Below are 20,017 nucleotides of genomic sequence, written 5' to 3' on the forward strand. Positions count from 1 at the left end.
TTATACATTTTTCTCATTCATCTTTTTCACTTTTACTTTATATCTTACATGAATATTACTGGCCGAGTTAAGGAGTTTATTCACAAGTATTTCAACTGGAAGTTGAAGAGATTACTTAATAAATTCTGTTGTAGAAATAAGAACTTGTTTGCATTTTCTTTGTCTATGTGTGTACTGCTTTCTGTTTGAGGATGCTAGTGTGTGAACTTGTTCAGTCTGTTGTTGAACAATTCCACACCTCACCAGGCTGGTATTCATAAAATAATTGACAGCTTGAGAGCTGTTTAACTATAAAATCCTGGTGGACCTCCAACATGTTAATTTTGATTAAAATTACAAACTCTATTAACAGTTACACTTGGCTCTTATTAATGGTTGTTGATAACCAAATCAAATTATTGTTGCACAAGTAAAATACACTAGTTCATAGTCAACACAGTGATCAAAAATCATTTGAACAACACCAGATAAGATCAGTCAGAATGCGTTTCACTTTGAATCTCTCTCTATGATCGGCCTGAATTTACTTCTTTTTTTTTTTGCAATGTTCCTTGAGTTATGATTCAGTACTACAATAAATAAATAAAACTGAATTGAATTGAACTGATTTGAACAATGACCATCTCTATCTCTAAATGTAGATGAAAATTGAGCATCCATAAACACTTTTAATAAACAGATCAACATGGTCAAAATACAACCAGAGTTTATCTTTCTATTTTGAAAAGCAACCATTATATTCCATGTGCCAGTGCAGGGTGACACGCACATATTACTGACAGAGACAAGTTCATGTTGCAACCTGTCTAGACACAAATGCAGTAATGAGCTGGCAATGTCTAGAAAGAAGAATGCCGTTTGCTCCAGGAACACCTGGAGTGCTAACAGCAGATTCGGAAAAGAATCAGTGTTACAGACTGATGGGAGAAGTAACTTGGATGGGACAGAGAAAAGACAGGGAGCACTTATTGCACATAAAGTGAGGAAAGAATGACGATCAGAGGATACTGGAGTTCATGACATGAACGGACTGATGTGAGCAAAGAACAACTGTTATGGGTGGATCTTCCTTTTTGGAGACCTGAGGTCACCTGATCCCTACTTGTCATCAAGCACCACTTTTGCAATAGCAGATAGCGAATGGATCATTTCGACACCCATTTTATCTATTTCAACTCAGAGGCTGGAGCAGCTAGCAACTACTGAAGCTATGTTTATAGTTGATGCGTTGAACCAGGGCACGCCGACCCCACGGCGTACCCAGTTTGACCCAGCCTCATGCACCTCTGGACCTTTGTAGCTCGTAGCTGATCATCACCTTTCACAAAAGTGGACGATTTGGAAGATGTTCTTGCAGGTGGTTCCAACCAACATAAGCCTTAACTATGAACACCATACAGCTCTCTGGGTTTGCACACACTCAACGCAAACTTCATAAGTGCAACTATAACTCGGACTTCAGTCCCTGACATCACGGCTGTAACGCCAAGGGAGAAGAAATAGGACATAAGCTACTGGAATTTACAGTCACCAGCAGTTTACAACTAACTCACACATTGTGAATAACCATTGCTAGAATTGCTATCAGTAATTAACTTGACTCCCTGGCTGTGTTGGCAGTTTTGGCGGACTTGAATCGTTGCCAACAAGTCAGGTTCATCTCCAGAGACAAACAAAATGATGTCCAGTTTTTGTAACTTACCTCTTCCTTGCGTGCTGTGGTGGCGCAGGGGGTTAGCACGCCCCACATTTGGAGGACTTAGACCCGCGGATGTCGCGGGTTCGACTCCCGGTCCCAACAACCTTTGCCGCATGTCCTCCTTCAAAAATGGCGCCGGCACAGCTGGCTGCCTGCAGACACAGCTCCCGTCGTGTGTGTGTTAATCTGTGTAACTGCGAAATAATTTCCCTGCTGGGATGAATAAAGTAATTCTTCTTCTTGCTCTCTTTATTTCTTTCAGCTTTGTCACCTTTTATGCAAATAAAAGTGGATCGACACTTTTATTAACATGTAGAGCTGCTCATGTTAACTTAGTCTGTAAAACTGCTTCAACTAGTTTGCAATCTGTTGACAAGTGACTGATTATGATGATGGTGGACGGTTGGTGACGGGTTTTACCAAAAATATACTTGGAGATAATATTGGTGATGCACTTGTAAATTTGAGTGTCATAAAGTTAAATGTAAGATTAGCTACCATAACTATGCAGATGACACACAGCTCTACATTACGATGTCACCAGGTGACTCTGAACCCATCCAATCACTGAACAGTTGCTTAGAACAGATAAATGTGTGGATGTGCCAAAACTTTCTCCAGCTGAAAGAAACAAAACTGAAGTTATTATTTTTGGACCTAAAGAGGAACAATCTAGAGTTATAGATATAGATATAGAGTCAATGTACAGCTTCAGTTATAACTAAAACTCATCCATGTGTTTATCTTTAGTCTCATTGATCACTGCAACAGCGTCTTCACAGGTCTGTCCAACAAATCAATCAAACAGCTGGAGCTGATCCAGAATGCTGCTGCTCGCGTTCTCACTAAAACCAGGAAGATAGAGCACATAACACCAGCTCTACAGTCCCTACACTGGCTCCCTATAATTCAGAGAATAGACTTTAAAATACTGTTGTTAGTTTATAAATTACTGAAACACTTAGCACCACAATACATTAAAGATCGTTGTTGTATCAACCTTCCAGACTCTTCAGGTCTTCTGGCTCTGGTCTGCTCTGAAGACCTGAATCAGAACCAAACAGAGAAGCAGCATTCAGTTTCTATGTACCACAGATCTGGAACAAACTTTCAGAAAACTGTGAAACCACTGAAACACTGACTTCCTTTAAATCTTGACTAAAAACCCACCTGTTTAGAATTGTATTTGAAACGTAATCAATTACAAATTTAATGATGGCACTTGACTTAATGTAATGTTTTGATTGTTGATTCTATGTTGCATGACATTGTGTTTATGTGTTTATGATATAAAGCAATTTGAAATGCCTTGCTGCTGAAATGTGCTATACAAATGAAATTAGATTAATTGATTGAAAGAGTGAAAATAAAGCCAGTCATGCAGGACAACATTTCATTCAATATTTTACACCGACTACATTACTAAAATCAGTCGTCTTTGTAAAGTTTTTAGCAACCATGACTCAATCTTGACTGGACAGCCTATACAAACCCCACATAATCTGGATATTAAAAGGACAGGGCCCGCCTTCTCTAGGTCTCCTCAAATGTGATAGAGGCTTGGATCCCTGAAGTTCTATTCTGCCTCCCACCTGGGCCCGGTCCAGGTATGTGCTGAACCTCCCACCTACCCCAAAATATCCACCAATATTGCCATATTATCTCGTGTATGTACACAAGATAATATGGCACACCTCTATTACTGATACACATACAGGCTGAAGTTTATTCTCTTCTTTTTACTGAATGTTTCTCTGTGACAAGTCTTCTTTTTTCTATTCATCTACCTCTTCTTGTTTTCTCAGAGCCTGTGGACGTCTCCATGCTGTTTCTTTTCATTAGACTCTTTTATGATTAAAAGCAGCTTAACATACCTACTGCCATTGCTATTGAGCTTATACCTGTGTTAAATTAAGCTTCCATGTGTGGAATATAAACGTTTTGATATGTTCTATGTCTAAAGCTGATCTGGCCTGCTGTTTCACTAATTCTGCAAAAACAGTTTATTTTAGCATGTAGGCAACACTAAAAAATGTAAGTAAGGCAGAGATGCTATATTCCATGTGTGTTTTTTATATTACAGGAGGGGCGTCAGTTTATAAATGTAATGCTATTCACTTACATTGGCAAAGAAGGTGAGTTAAGTCTTACAAATTGCTGTAACACACATTCAACTTGACACTTACTGTTCCCTGATACATGCAGACACATTCATACACAGGGATAGTTAATTAGACAGTACACATGGGGTTTGTGCTTAATGATGTGTGCATATTTTATTCTTTCAGATGTAAAGTGTGTTTACTTTTTTGTGTTTTTTAAAGGAACACAGGGACATCTTTTGCATCACTGTCACTGTGGTTGTGCATAGATGAACCCTGTGAGAGGCCTTCAGTTTCCATTTTCCCAGCTGACATTTAGTTGGTTTTAATGGTCCACTTCCTCTGTGTGCGTGTGTACCCACATGTACAGTATATATGTGTGACACCAAGAATAAGACTTTCCTTCTCTTACAGCTGGTGTTAAGTATTGTAGCCTGGGTTAGAAGTTGTCATCCTCACATTAGTGCAACTAAGTTCTGTGATTCAGCTTCTTCAGTCTTGTCCAGTCTTTTGTCATGTCAGCTGTTCTGTGTCACTGAACCCTAAGACAGAAAATATTTGTATTTTTTAACTCAGAGTTAAAAAATAATGTTAGAACTTTGAAATGATAAGCATGGCAGACTAGCTCAATTTCATACACAAATACCAATGTTGTCTCTTAAGACTTAGCTCGCCCTCCAAACTATTATGCTAAGCAACTAAATTTTGATTCCACAACATAGTGTGGGCCACACATCATATATGCTTTAGACTGAGGAGTTAGACAATACAAACTAAATACAAATGCAACCTAAATGTTTCTATTATGCAACGAGACAATTGCTGTGCTCCTCTAGTGTTGTTGCTAGGCAAAGTGGTGAAAACCAACATAAAGATGTATGCAATGTTGGAAAATGTGCAACACTTATGTGGGCACTTTCACCCAAACAAGCTAATGTCTGGAGCACAATAAATCAGTGCAATAACAATATTATAGTACTCTTCAGGTTTTTTGCAGGCTGAAGCAAAAAAACTTCAGCCTGCAAAAAAAAATGTTGTTCTTTTCTATTAATCTTTTTTTTTTTAAACTTCAAACCAGAAAACAGTGATGCTAGCGCTACCTGCACCTCAACGTAGGTTGAGGTGCTAGTATGAGGAAACAGCATGGGCGTAGGTTTGGGTATGGACGGTCGTGACTTGTAACGACCAATATTCAAGGGATATAAAATAGTCCCGACCAATTTTTGCCATATTAATAAAAAAAAACATGTATTTTATAACAAAAACAAAATAAATAAACGAAAATCTACATTGATTAGTTTAATATTTCAATATACTATGCAGTGGTAGCATTCATTTTAAAATTCGCTGTTCTGAACTATGACGACCCGCTATTGGCTCACAGGATGTGGATCTTCGTTCTTTGATTAGCTGCAACAGGCGGAACGGAAGCTTGGTCCATGGTGCTGAAAGTGAACGCGTCTCCTTCTAAGTTTGACATTTATTATGAGTCTCCGAGACCATGTCGCCACCAAAAAGAAAAGGACGACAGACATTAGAAGTTATTTCGCTACCTCGGCTGTAAGTACAGTGAGGGGACCCATAAGTTAGATATCTATCACGCAACGCATTGTTGTAAAGTCCGGTGTTTAGTAAGGTCAGCACTGAATGTGAGGTAGAATAGGTCTGTTAATTATGTAATACTTTTTCACATAGGATGCTCAGACGACAGAGCAAGCAATTTTATGAATCTTTTTTCCTCTTAAATGCATAATATCTCAACAATTGGATCTTTTTCCTGAAGTGTAAGAAGTCATTTTTTGTTCTTATCTGCAATTATGTTTGTTGTATAATCAGTAGATCCAGAGGATATTTCTTTTGATCTTACTTGTAATGTTTGCTGAATTTTGAAAAGGAAAAAGTAAAGTGTTCTTGAACTGATCTGCTGAGTATGACTGTATCTGGTTGTATACACAAGATGTATGATCTGGTTATGGTTGGGGGGAGGGGGCTATAAGCCAATGTGGTGCCCCCCCCGGTCAAAAATGGTCGGGGGGGTCAGTAAGTTGTAAGGTCCCACCAAGACTTAGACCAAACCTACGCCCTTGGGAAACAGTAATGTTGAAATTTGCTGTCATATTGGCGTTAAAGCTTTTGCCCACATGCAGAACACCACAGGGAATGGAAATCAGTTAAAGATTTTTTTATTGAAGAAAAGTAATGTGATATGGTGGGGATCCTGCGGTGGAGTCTGGAAGACAGCGGAAAGTTGGGAAAGAATGATCACAATCAGGGAAGTAGTCTGTGGGTTCCAGGCTGAAGTCAACGGATCCGGCTTCCATAAACGAGCGGGATCCTAGGCAAGGAGGCTGCGGTGGAGGGCAGGCAGGTAAGTGATGACTTGACGGAGGTGGAGGTGAGGTCCGACTGCCAGCCGATGACAACTGAGAATCTTGAGATCTAACGGGAGAGGTGAAAACGGGACTCGGGCAACCAGTGGGTACAGTACACGGCGTCACGAGGAGGGCTTTAACCAAAAGGCCAGGATGGAAGTCACTCTGGAGAATCCAAATCGTCTCAAGGAGTAAACAATTCCTGAAGAGCACAGAGGACAATGAAGAGTTACTTAGAGGGAAAAAGCTCAGAGGACTAGCTCCGAGGGGCTCAGTTTACCAAGCAGGTAAAACACTCCGGTGTCGAAGTGCTGGCAGTCAGCTTCTTTAACCTCCAGAGGATGATGAGATGATGACCGCCAGGTGCGTAAAACCCATGGGCGCACCTCCCAGGTAGACAGCCTCTGGCTCCATCTAGTGGACCACAGTGATGCTACAGACTCACACCAGAGGGGAAAAGAAAAACAAAAAGGAAAAAAGGACCAAGACCCCCAGAACCCGACATTTGCAGGTATTGGCTCTGGTTGGAGCTAAATGCACTGAGATGGAGAGCAGTCCATGAAGTCTTTGCTGAAGTTATAATAAAAGTTGCTTCTGCTTCCAAACAGGTGGTTGTATTAGAGAAACCACATTTATTGTCTTTAAATTTACATTTTGTGAGCGGACTTGGGAAAAGGAAGCACATCGCCCCTACATTGGCTGCCTGTGAATTTTAGAGTTCATTTTAACATTCTTTTATTTATTTTTAAGAGTTTGCATGGACTTGTCCCATCGTACCTCTCCAGCTCGCTGCCTGAGGTCAGTTGATGAACTGCTCCTGGAAGTACTGAAGATCAAAACTGAAGCTCAGAGGAGACAGAGCTTTTAGCATTGGCACTCCCAAATTATGGAACGATTTGTTGTTACATACATAAAGATGGCCCTTTATCGTACACTTTTAAAACTTGTTTTAAACACATTTTTGTCTTTAAGTTTTAATACATGTTGAGACTTCTGGTCTCACTTCTGTCATCACATTTCTATTGTTGTCTTTTGTCCTTTCCACATTTTGAATGTTTATTGATTATTATCTGTGCAAAACTTTGGCGCAGCTATTGTTGTTTTGCAGTGCCATAAAAATAAAGTAGTAGTGGTAGCTTAACAGTAAAAATGTATCTCATGCTGTCTGTGTGATGATGATTCCATCTGGAAGCATAAATATAGCAAAGAAAATTGGTCCAGGGTTTACTCCACAAGTAACCTTGGATTGTGAAAAAATATTAGTGTTCACATGAAGAAACTGGAATTTGCCAGACAGATAGGATTTAAACCAGCCTAGTGCTGTTCCCTTGAATTCCTCTGAACTTGGATGTACAATAAAATGAAGCCCTTATCCATAGAAGCTTACATTTCCATTTTGACCTTTTGAAATCTTTATTTCTTGTCACAATGCTTTAATCAATTCTATACTGTTTAAAAATAAAGCGCCAACAGACCATTTGGACCTATAGACACAAGATTATCTCTACAGTAAACTTTCTGACAGAACAGGTGACTGTAAGGTGCTCACTGAATTCCAAGTGAGACTGTGATACGATGTGGGCATTGTGTTCAGCTTTTAAATTTCTCGGCTAACAGAGAGCGGGAGAGTTTGTGGGAGGGGAATAATGACGTTGGGCTGTTTTTCAGGAGTTAGACTTAGATCTTTACAGTTACATTTTTAGCTTCCTTGAGTTACCACTTCTTTCATATACTTACATTACTCTTTTTGAATGACTTTCTGAACGTGAGAAGTCTTGGTTAAATATTGCTGGGAATCAGACATGTGACCCGCAAAATTCAGATGGTGGTCCGGAAGTAGATTTCTACGGTTCAAAACAGAGCAAAATGGATCACACTGAGTACACTAATGCCCTAAATGGGCTGGAACAGATGAGGTATCTCGGGAAAAAAATACGTATATATTTAGGATATAATCTGTATTATATCGGTATAAAAGACTTCTCTTCTAATCTTGAGGATTTACCAGGTGTCGAGGCGATCCACATGACTATCTGCAGCTGCAGAGTTCATATTATACGATGAGCCAGACGAAGGTTTTCAAAAGCCTGAAGCATACAATTATTTAGTTTCAGGTTGGGTCAACCATTTGGGATCAAAAGAAGCATTAAATGACTGTCGACTTGTCACACTCAGTAGTGAGTTGTGCTATTTTAAGTAATTAGTCTACAATAACAATGCTATTGCTAACAACAAACTAACCCATGTTATTTCTATGTGATTGGGTCTCCTGGTAAATAATTTATTTAGCTTCTGTAAACCCAAATTCATGCTGGAGTTGTACGCTAATGTTGTTAATGTTGAGTCCTTGTAAGACACTGGATTCAGCTCCAATGAATAGAATAGAATAGAATAGAATAGAATAGAATAGAATAGAATAGAATAGAAGTACTTTATTCATCCCAGCAGGGAAATTACTTCGCAGTTACAGCATAGAGACAAGACAAGACACAATAACAACGTCCGGGTGTTGAGTCTGGAGTTTGGCTGTGGCAGAGCTGATGACGTCACAGGCCACCGCTGCATCAGCTGATGGGGGAATGTAAACAGCTATCAAAATGGCGGACGTAAACTCCCTCGGTAAATAACACGGCCGCATTCCCACAGCCAGAAGTTCAATGTCCGGGCTACAAATCTGTTCCTTCACGTTAACATGACCGGGATTACACCACCTCTCACTCACATAAAGTGCAATCCCACCGCCCCTCTTCTTCCGACTCTTGGAATAGTCCCTGTCCCCGCGAACCAAGGAAAATCCAGGGACCTCCACGCTGTATTCCGGAATAAGCGAGTGCAGCCAGGTTTCCGTGAAGCAGAGATACTGCACTCCCAGTACTCCTTCTGGGTCCTAACCAGCGCCATGAGTTCGTCTGTCCTATTTCCCAAAGACCTCACGTTCCCCACGATAATCGCCGGTATCGCTGGCCAGCGCCGTCTCCTCTTCTACCTCCGTTTAACTCCAGACCCGCAGCCCCGTCGTCTCCTCCGTAACTCCTCCGGGACCACAGGCCCATCTCTGGCAGCAGCAGAGGCCCACACAGTGCAATCAGCCGTTGACGCGAGAAAACAATGCCGCTACTCCACTCGGCGAGGTTCTCCGCAACCAAGAGTATAAAAAGTAGCAGAAGAACGCGGAGAACATCGACAGAACCACATCCAGCCATTGTAGAAAGCCCAACTGATGATCCATGGGTTCTTCAAGCACGGATCCTTAATCGGTTACAGCAAATATACACAGACAAACACACACGACGGGAGCTGCGTCTGCAGGCAGCCAGCTGCGCCGGCGCCATCTTGACAATCAATATAGATCAATGTAGGTTTTAGCAGTAGATTGTTTCTACAGAAACCCCATGTTTGTTTCCAGACATGAACCATGTGGGGGAATAGTCGCAGCTCACTGTGACTGTATAGCTGGGTAGGTTATATCAACATATTTTCTGTCTGGGACTCGGCACTGAGATAGCTGCTAACAACATTAGCAGTCTTGGGACTATCAAGCTATATGATTGGTTGTCCTTTTAAGTAGCTGTCCAATAAAATATCTAAAAATACATTTTAAGCGATTGTAACAGATGGTATCAATGAGTCTCGGAAGTCGTTCAGGTGGGTCTCAACCAGATATTTTATTTCTTTTTTTATTCTGGGGGAAGAAGGGAAAACAAATGAACAACCTCCTCAACTCCTTCTCCCTGCACTCCAGCTCCACAGCAGCACAGAACAACGCTCTCCTAACATTTTTTCTCTCTCTCAGACTTAACAAAAGTTAACAAAAAAAGAAATCTTCTCACAAAAATCGTAAACTAAAAACAAGAGGAGAAAAACGCCACCTGGTGGCCACAACAACACAATACAGTGGGACAGAGTTAAATAAACAGAGATAAAAAGTATAAATTAAAAATAAAAACACATACCTGGGGGAAGAAGGGAAAACAAATGAACAACCTCCTCAACTCCTTCTCCCTGCACTCCAGCTCTAAAAATGTGAAAATAAAAACAATGTTCAACCGGGCTGTACTGGACTAGCACCGGTCGTTCGCGCCAAAATAAAAAAGGAAATTATAATAAAACTGTTTATAAAAAAAACCACAATGACGGTCAAAACTGCAAAATAACACACTAACAAACAATAATAAACAACATATGGTAAAGACATCAACATGAACAACATCCATACAGAAAAACAAACATATCTCAGCAGCTAACTTTCCTCTGACTTACCCACAGCAGCACAGAACAACGCTCTGAGGGAAAAAGGGGGGGCAGAGGAGCTATGAGGGCTGGAGTAAACTACGGAAGCCCAGGAAACACAAACGAGGCGGAGAGCAGAAGGGCGACCCCCGCAGGCAAAAACAACAAAATAAATAAAAATAACTGAATAAGATAAAATTCACAAATTCTCAATATAAAATGAATAAGAAATAATAATTTAACAAAGAAACACATTTGTAACTCTGTTACACGATACTAAGGTTACTTGTTAGAAAGTGGGCGCTGTACACTCTGGCATTGTTAGTTTCTGCACATCCTGTTTTTAGCAGTAGATTGTTGATTCACTTTTCTCAACCTTTTTTGTTAAGTTTTTTAAAAATTAACTCCCTTGTGACCAATTACCTTCAAAACACGAAAATAACGTTTATCTTTCTCTCTGTTGGAACAACTGTACACGACTCAGACTTTAGGCATTTTGACGCTGGAGCAAAAGAAGTAAACAGGCTGCATTTACTTCTTGCCCTCCATCTGCATTGGGTGACGTCGATGCTGCATCATATGACACCGAGCAATTCAAATATGTTTAGTCTCTGTGTAAGGAGACTGATTAATAGAAGAGTGTCTCCAGACCCATAAACAACACACAACTCTTTTTGTTCAGTGCAGACTGATTAGGTTACCAGGCTGGTAGGGCAATGTGAATTTCTTGAACACCAACACTCTCACAGTTCCCAGATGTGCAGTATAGGGTAACAGTGGGGCCAATCCAGATTCCACAGGGAACAGACTAACCAGCTTTGCTGGCCAGTCAGTCCAGCAGATCTTTCAAGGCCAAGAAGCCAAGCTCATGAAAGATGCATTAATGTTAACGTTTTCTCCCAACTGGATTTACCTACATACCAAGTTTCAGATTTCTATGATGTAGGGTTTGGCCTATTTCACCTATTTGACCTATTTCACATTAAGCAGTTCGGCCCTGCAGACTTTTGATTCTATGGAAATTAAAACATTTCTTATGGGGGACAATGTTCAATGAAGTATGAGAAGTTTTTGAATATGTTAAGGCCTCCAAAAAGCCAAAAAAAGAAAATCTCTTGAAAATGAGATCTAGATCTCAACGGAGTTTACCTGATTAAATAAAGGAATATAAGAAAAGTGTCAGAATAACAAGAAAAAACCTTCTAGTTATAAAAGGCCTTAACAGTCCTTTTGATGCTCAGGCCTAATAAACTAGACTACAAACACTACATGATAACATAAAATAACAGTAACCTAATTAATGATAATAAAGCTAAGGTGTAAAAGCATACAACTGTACACTTAGAACGAAAATGTTTTAGCTATCTCATGCAAGATGATTTTTGTAGTCAGAGAAAGTTGCATTTATGTTATCTGCATAAAATAAAATGCCATCAGCATCAAATGGGACGATCCCTGCTCCACTCACCTCTGTTGCTGTAACCATGGGTAAGACACTTCTCACTTGCCTGCTGATGGGGGTCAGAGGTCCTGATGGCACCGGTGCATGACAGCCTTGCTTCTGTTATACTTCCCCATGGTAGCTGTGGCTACCATCCAATTCAAACTGGATGACTCTTCAACCTCACCTGCATCATCCCATCACCTGGTCATGTGCCTCAGCTGCAACCCATCAGCTTTGGACCACGTCTCGTCATAGCCAGTCAGAAGGTCCTCGTGCAAGTTCTACAAAAGATACATTTTAGATTAACTGATTTCTCTAAACTGTGATTAGGCTTGAATGTGTTGAATGTGTGTGTTTCTCTGCATTACACTGTGATTGATGGCTTGTAGACCTCGCCATGTTCTTGTTCATTGATGGTTGGAGACAGGCGCCAGCTCATCCCTCTCAGAATAAATCCTGCAGATAGAGCCGCATAAGAACCCTTTTGTACAACCACTAATCAATATGGAGCTGCTGCCTGCTTTGGAAAAGTACAAACCTGACTCAAACCTGGATAAAAGAAGGTTAAAACATCAGAACCAATTTTGCTTCTATTTTCCTCCTCCTGACATCTGGCATCTGAACTCACTTCATGCTAGCTCAGTCAACAAACTGCAGCTCTTTTCTGCAGTGATGTCTATTTTCTTGTCTTCACTGTGACACAGGTCAAGCAGCAATTGCAGTGGGTCAGTTAAGGCATCCTGGAAAGTACCGATTCGTTTATGGACCAAGAGTCTGGCTGATTGGTCCCCAGAGAAAAAAGCTGTTACTGTGGCAAGTAAAATAGCAAGGCTGACCAGAGACAATAAGTCAGAATCTTTAAGGACCCCACAGCAAGGATAATATGGTAGTGACTTGTAGAACTGTAGTCTATAAATGTTCAGTAAAACATTTTGTCCCTGCTATCGACAGCAAGATTAAGGGTAGAGGAAGCAGAACCTATTGCAAGGATAAATCATTTTTAAAAAACAATGAGCTGTAGCTCAAGTTAATATTGTTAAAAATGATGAAAAACATTAATTAAATTAATTATATTTCAATATAATAATTAAGTAGATCAATCTTATGTATTTTACCTTTAATTGAACAATTTATATACCAGCCATAGATAAATTATTTTACTTCATTATTGAACAATCAATAATGAAGTAACATGTACAATTTTAAATTCCTTCGAGTTAAATTTTTATAGCACTGTGACTTATATTCATCTGAGAACATGTCATCCCTGAAAGCTTGAGTGAAAATATATTTTATCTGATTATTATCTGATCTAATCTAAGAGGAAGAACAGAACCTGAAGCTGTCTGTCTTCAACATTTACATACAATAATGTGGATGATAACTGCCATTGGTGCCATCAATCACCAGCCACCACCAGTCACATATTTTGGTCTTGCAAAGCCCTATGTGATTACTGGGTTATCTTTAAAGCTTTCTGTCATGTCTGTAAACGAAATTTGGATCCAGGTCCATTCATTGAGAATTTTCACTGTAATACAGACAAGAGATCTTTCCTGCCAACAACCATCATTAACTACAACAACTCTTTGAAGAATCTGAATTAATGAGTTACAACAACATTTTAAACATTTGATTTTCCTTTGGGATCAGTAAAGTATTTTTGAATTTTTAGTGTGATAGCTGTAGGCATTCACACTTCTCCATTTTCACCATTCAACTTTTATACTATTCAGCTTGCTCTCCTAATGCCGGCTATATCTCTTGGCATTCATAACCTTCATACTTTTTATAATATTCAGCTTTTTATTAATTTTTCACCCCATGGGAGAAATCGTTCCATCCTATGACAGAATTGAGAATTACAATATAAAATGTCCGTTGTGTTTCACAGTGGATGTTTTAGGTCCTGCCTATTAATGGCAATCAATCATCCAGTTTCAGGAGGAAACAAGGCAGTGGCCATTTTGAAGTTGGGCAGTTTAACAGCTTTTATGCTGGAGTAATTTGAGCTTTTGATGTTGCTTTTTTTTGTACTGCATGTGACATATTTTTTATAGTCAGGCATCGTTTAGCTGTGTTTATAGCTAAACGATCCTCCAAACAAATGTCGATATTTCAGGAACCATAAAAGGTATGGATTTCAATCACCCACCGTTTTTATCAGAAGCAATAGGGGAATGTTTCTGTCCTTCTCAAATTTTAGGTTTTAGATGAGTTTTTTTTTTTTCTTTACATTGCATAGAATATATTACTCTAACCCAGCATGCTAGTGGTATCCTAGATGCTATCATTAGTATTTTAGCTAGTTTTAGCTTTTTGGCTAATTTTGGCTTTTACCTGGGTTTTTTACACTGCATAGGCTATTTCTTGCCTTTCTGCAAGTCTTCAGCAGTTGACTTCAAACGTTTTTGCCATTTTCACCAAAAGCATTCAGCATTGAGCATTCAGCATTCACACTTGCATTTTCATAGGAAATGCACACTTTCTAGTTTTAATTGGATTTTGAACATGATATATTCAACCTCATCAGACCTCAAGCAGCCACAAGAGACAATCAATTAAATTGTATCCAGTAATTTATTGTAAAGAAAATCATGTGAAATTACAAATCATCACCAGGTGAGCTGAAGAGTGTCTTTAGTATGAATTTTATGTTAAAACAACAAACAAAAGGAAACTATTAACTTTGAACCCATTTAATCTTACGAAAAATAAATAAACCCAATGACACAAACTTATTTCTTTAACTAAATAAACAAAAGAAAACTGAATAGGAAAAGAAGTGCCAGTTCTCCCCTGCAAAGCTCCATACAACTGTTCAACAGAACTAACAGAAGTGATGTGGATGATGCGGTGAGGTTCACGACTGGTGACGCAGACTCCACCAGAGTCGGATGTACACATCCAAAATCCAATATAGAAACTACGTATATTTTAATTTTCATCATAACTATTTAAAGCTTCTAACAATATAATATCAAAAAATAGAAAAATATATTTATAATGGTAACCGTTTTAATTATTTAAAAGATTTGTATGGATGACTTCTCTTTGAATATCTTCAATCCTTACCTCCAATCCTTCTCCTTGAATATCTCTGTCATCCTGTTGTAAAAAACGTTCCTGTTTTCAAAAATCGGGCAGCCAAAGAAAGTGGCCTTGAATGGTTCTGTTCCAAATGTATGTCTTCTTCTTCTTCTTCTTTGATGTTTTCTGGCAGTTGGCAAACACCAAAATTGGTGCATTACTGCCACCTTGGTCTGTATTTTTTTCCCTGACTGTTTTCAGTCTTTTCAGTTCGTAGAAAAAGAGCACCTGTTGATGGACCGGAAATATTGTGGCCAGTTATTCCCACCTCAAGAATTATTATTTTGACAGGTTGTCCCTAATTTAGGGATCGTATAACTCATGTGATACTTTGGTTAAAAATAAACCTCCCACTCATCATTACCTCTAGCTAGCATAAGCCATCATATAATCCTGTAAGGAATAGGTCATTTGCTTGTCACCTGGTTGTATTCTTTTTATTTGTTATGGCATCAATGGCAACATTGTGCAGCGCAAACACAAGTATGATTCACACAACAGTTAAAACAGTTGCTGCTGTTCTCTCCTGCTTGATGTTTTACATTTCGCATTCATACCTGATGAAATAGAAGAAATATTTCTCCCACATTTTCCTCCTGCTTTCAATTTATCTTTATTCATTTTAATTTTAAGCTCTTATTTAGGCTACATTCAGTCATGTGTTCTGATATTGTGATCCTACACTGTCTTGGAAATGTAACAATAGTAATTAAAGATCAACCTGCTATGTGCACATGACACAGGTTCCTTTGCCATGACAAGATTTTTTAAAGAGACTTTATGACACTGAAAGCACACACAGTTGGGGTTGCTGTGGTGGCACAGGGGTTAAGCATAACCCACAAATGGAGGCCTTAATCCTTGACATGGCTGTTGCAGGTTCAATTCCCAGCCTGGTGAACTTTACCGCATGTCTTCCCCCTTCTTTCAATGCCCACTTTCCTGTTAAATCACTATCAAATAAAGGCCACTAGAGCCAATGAAGCTTTAAAAAACACACACACAATTGCACTTTTCCATCCAGTCAGATGAGACAACTTGGCTTATACTGATGTTTTTTATGCCATTGCAGTTTTTGTGGTACATACAGAGCATAGAATTTGCTGAGGGGGTACTTATAATACTAAGTTTGAGAATCACAGTTTCATGAAAAATCTAGCAAAGAAACAGTATGCAGTTGGTACAGCTGTGTGGGATTTATGTGAGTGAGCAGACTGTCCAGAGGGACAAACAGTTCCCATAGTGCATTCTGTTCCACCAAGGCTTGTTGGATACAATAGTCTGAAGGGAGCACTGTACTATTTTATAGATAACCAAAGTTCAGAAAAGAGCTTGGAGCTTCAAGATATTACTCATACGGATTTTCTGTTACTGAAGGAAGAGACCAGGAGATGGTGAACAATATGGAAATTTTACTAATGGCTTCCATACATTACTAGAACTAATTATGGTGTCTTAAAGTTTGCTTTGGTATCTGACTGCCTGGTAGTTTAATCTGGACATGACTGATTTACTCACACTTGGGAAGGCCAACCCCACCACCACTGTCAGCAGAAAGGTCATACTGAGAGACACCACCTAAAACTAAAAACAGTTGGGAAAACTCCATTTAGTATTTCATACAACATACAACCTGACAGCTTCATCAACAGCATCAAATATCTACATCTTCATATCTCTGCATGAAATGTCAGTTTCTGGATCAATTAATCCATTTTCGCTGTAGAACAACTCCATGCTCTAAAAGCTCACCGGAAACTTTGCTGTCAGGTGGGAAATATGACTGCAATCAGATACATAGTTACTTTTTTCACTGTAACTCATGTTTGAGTTGGGTTCCATAGTTATGCTTGTTTAGTCTTCTTCAGGATAAAATAAAGCGCAATTGTTATGGGAATTGATTTGCAAATGATGAAATATACAATGAAGCTTCTAAAAGGTATTTGATAGTTTCTACTGTCAACTGTTGTATGTTAACCATGTGATATTAGTTGCATTTCTTTCTTTTTCTTTTTTTTTAAGTCAACTAGATATCCAGTATGAAACCACTTTGTCAGAGAGACCTCATGGGGCCAATTTCTCTGCCTTTTTAAACCAAAGTACTTCATCCAGAGTAATCCTTAATTAGGCCAGTGGCATTTTATAGCACACTCTCAGAGCACTCACTTCAACCTCCTGTGGCTGCACAGCACTGCTTTAAACATTATTGATCTATGACACCACAGGAGTACATTAACGTGTGTGTTGCTGCATTTGTGTGATTCTCTGACAGAGAAACAATTTGAAAGTGTGATTATAATCTTACAACTGGTCAGCCATCCATGCACACTAATAAATGACAGCTTTGAATAATGATTGAGTGAATAATTTGTGTGCAGTTATAAAATAGTTGTTTAATTTTGTTTCAGACGTGAGAAAAATGCCTTCTTGGCTCTGATTGTTTCACAACTTGTAGCAAGTGTTTCATATATTTTAATACAATATCATTATAAATATTTCTTTATTTATATAGATCACAGCACATTGTGCACACTGCTGAGAAGGTGATCAGCTCCTACCTTCAACTTTTACAAGACCTGTACTCCTCCATTGTGTAGGTCAGATTGCGGCTGACCTTTCTCACCCCGGACACAGCCCACTTAAGCTCCTCCCCTCAGGCAGAAAACCACTGGTCCATCCAGACCAGAACTTCCCACTACAAGAACAGTTTCTTTTCTTCCTCTTCCATCCACCTTCAAAGAACACTCCGTCAAGACCAATCACTGGAACCCGGATCATCTCAAGAACTCCCTGCAAAGAGACCAAATCCGCGGCAGAAATTCATCTCCTAACCAAGTAGGGTCATTCCATTTCTCAGAAATCAATCTGTTCAGTTTTCCATCAACTCACCTTTTCTCTCCAACTACCCTCAGTGTTCTGGCGACCCTGGCTTCCCACCCACAGGACAAGAACCACACATCTCACATTTTCTTCTTTGTTCAAAATAAATTTTATTTATCTGATTTCCAAGTCTCCTGTTTGTGTTCTGTATGTGGGTCAAAAGACATGAACCCAACATATCCATAACAGAATACTCAGGCCAACAGTCAGACCCCACAGACTCCCTCAGGAGGACTATGGCAGAACAGCACTCACTAATCCAATCCTATGATTCTGCTTTATGAGCCCTGTCTGACGACCAAACCAAAACAAACCAATGTCTTGAGGAACTGACTATTTTATTTTACAAATATCTCTCCAACAGATCTCCACTCCAGCTTCAGCTCCCGCTTCCACTCCAGAGCCACTGGTCCACTCCATGTCTTCAGATATCCATCCACCTACTCCAGAAAAGTTCTCAGGTGATATTAATCAATGTGGTGGTTTTCTTCTTCAATGCCCTCTAATATTCAATCATTCCCCCGAGAAGCTTCTCTCATGATGGCGCTAAGACTGCATATGTAATTTCTGGCAGAACTTTAGATTGGGCAGAAGCAAGATTTCCTACTCCCTAATTTCAGTTGCACTTTTGATCATTTTTGAAGGAGTTTAAGCAGATTTTTAACCATGAACCCGACAAAACGTCCAATTCCTATGTATTATGGACAATCGGCAGAGATCGGTGGCAGATTTTGCCATAGAGTTTAGAATTAAAGTGGCAGTTTCAGGCTGGAATGCATCTGCTTTAAAGAGTGCGTATTTTCACGCACTCAATGAACTTTTAAAAGATGAACCAGCAACTTTTGGGTGAACCCGCAATACTGGAAGTATTAATTAGTTTAACTATTCGGCTAGATAACAGGATACATGATAGAACCAAGGAAAGAAATAAAACACCACATCTGTCAGATTGCAGACAGGCAGAGCAGAATGACCTCCCAACTGTGTCTCTATTGTGGATCCCCCGGTCATTTCATTTCCATCTGTCCAGTTCAACCAAAAGCCAGTAGATGCAAGGAGACTGGTGGATCATCTATGTGAAAAGAAATCTTGCCTATTGCTAACTGCTACACTGTTCCACAATAGACATTCTCTTGCTCTGAACATTATGATTGATTCTGGTTGCGAACAGAACCTCATTGGCTCCGCTTTCATTCAATACATGTCCATAAAAACAGTGCCACTCTCCGTGCCTCTCTGTGTCTCCGTCTTGGACGGCAAAGCATTACCCCAGATCACACACAAGACTAAGCCTTTGCAGTTGGTTATTTCCGGTAATGGCAGTGAACAAATTCCTTTTTTCATATTTCCTACAGCAAACTCATCCATAATTTTAGGCTTTGATTGGTTACAAAAACATAAACCCAATGTTAACTGGAAAGAAATGCATATTGAATCCTGGTCACTTAATTGTCATTCCACCTGTCTCTGCTCAGCAGTTCCACCAGGTCCATCTCCAGCAGTTGAACAAGAAGCAGACCCACCTGATCTCTCGATCGTTCCAGAGGATTATCACAACATTATTCAGTAAATCAAGAGCTCTGTCTCTTCCACCTAATCACCCATATGACTGTGCAATAGACCTTCTCCCACCAGCCGTTTGTATAACTTCTCCCGACCAGAACATGAAACTATGGAAAAATACATAAGACTGTCTTTCTGCAGGCATAATTCACCCTTCTTCATCTTCCCTTGGTGCTGGATTCTTTATTTATTAGGAAGAAAGATGGCTCATTAAGGCCATGCAGTGATTACATAGGTTTGAATCAAATTACTGTCAAAAACAAATACCCTCTGCCACTTCTTTCCTCAGCTTTAGAACCCGTTCACGGCGTCACAGTCTTCACCAAGCTCGACCTCAGGAACACATATCACCTGCTCCGCATCCGCCATGGGGACAAATGGAAGACAGCATTCAAGACACCCTTAGGACACTTTGAGTATCTAATCATGCCTTTTGGTTTATCCAATGCTTCTACGTTTTTTTTCAAGACTTTTTGAACATTTTTGTGTTTTTTTATTTAGATAACATTTTGTCCAAAACAGCCTTGATCTGTTTTGGACAGGCCCGTTCCTGAAACACGCAAACAGCTCCAAAGGTTCCTCGGATTTGTCAACTTCTACTGTCAATTCACCCGAAACTACAGTCAACCCGCACTAC

General features: G+C 39.6%; 1 protein-coding gene across 2 annotated transcripts in view; it reads right to left on the reverse strand.

The window, feature by feature from the left end:
* Positions 1–6,053: 6,053 nt before the first annotated feature.
* Positions 6,054–20,017, reverse strand: part of LOC102236215 (protocadherin-10-like) — an 88,290-nt gene continuing 74,326 nt past the window's right edge. The window contains exons 5-9 of one of the 2 annotated variants that reach the window (XR_002752257.1): positions 12,216–12,303; positions 10,127–12,128; positions 6,454–6,587; positions 6,315–6,375; positions 6,054–6,240 (exon numbers count right to left, since the gene is read on the reverse strand). The gene's annotated coding sequence lies outside the window, so the exon portion shown is untranslated. Of the gene's footprint in view, positions 6,376–6,453; positions 6,588–10,126; positions 12,129–12,215; positions 12,304–20,017 lie in introns of both variants that reach the window. The other variant, XR_002752256.1, reaches the window with a different exon arrangement.

The sequence above is a fragment of the Xiphophorus maculatus genome, chromosome 23 (assembly GCF_002775205.1).
Source record: "Xiphophorus maculatus strain JP 163 A chromosome 23, X_maculatus-5.0-male, whole genome shotgun sequence".
In the NCBI taxonomy this organism is placed as follows: Eukaryota; Metazoa; Chordata; class Actinopteri; order Cyprinodontiformes; family Poeciliidae; genus Xiphophorus; species Xiphophorus maculatus.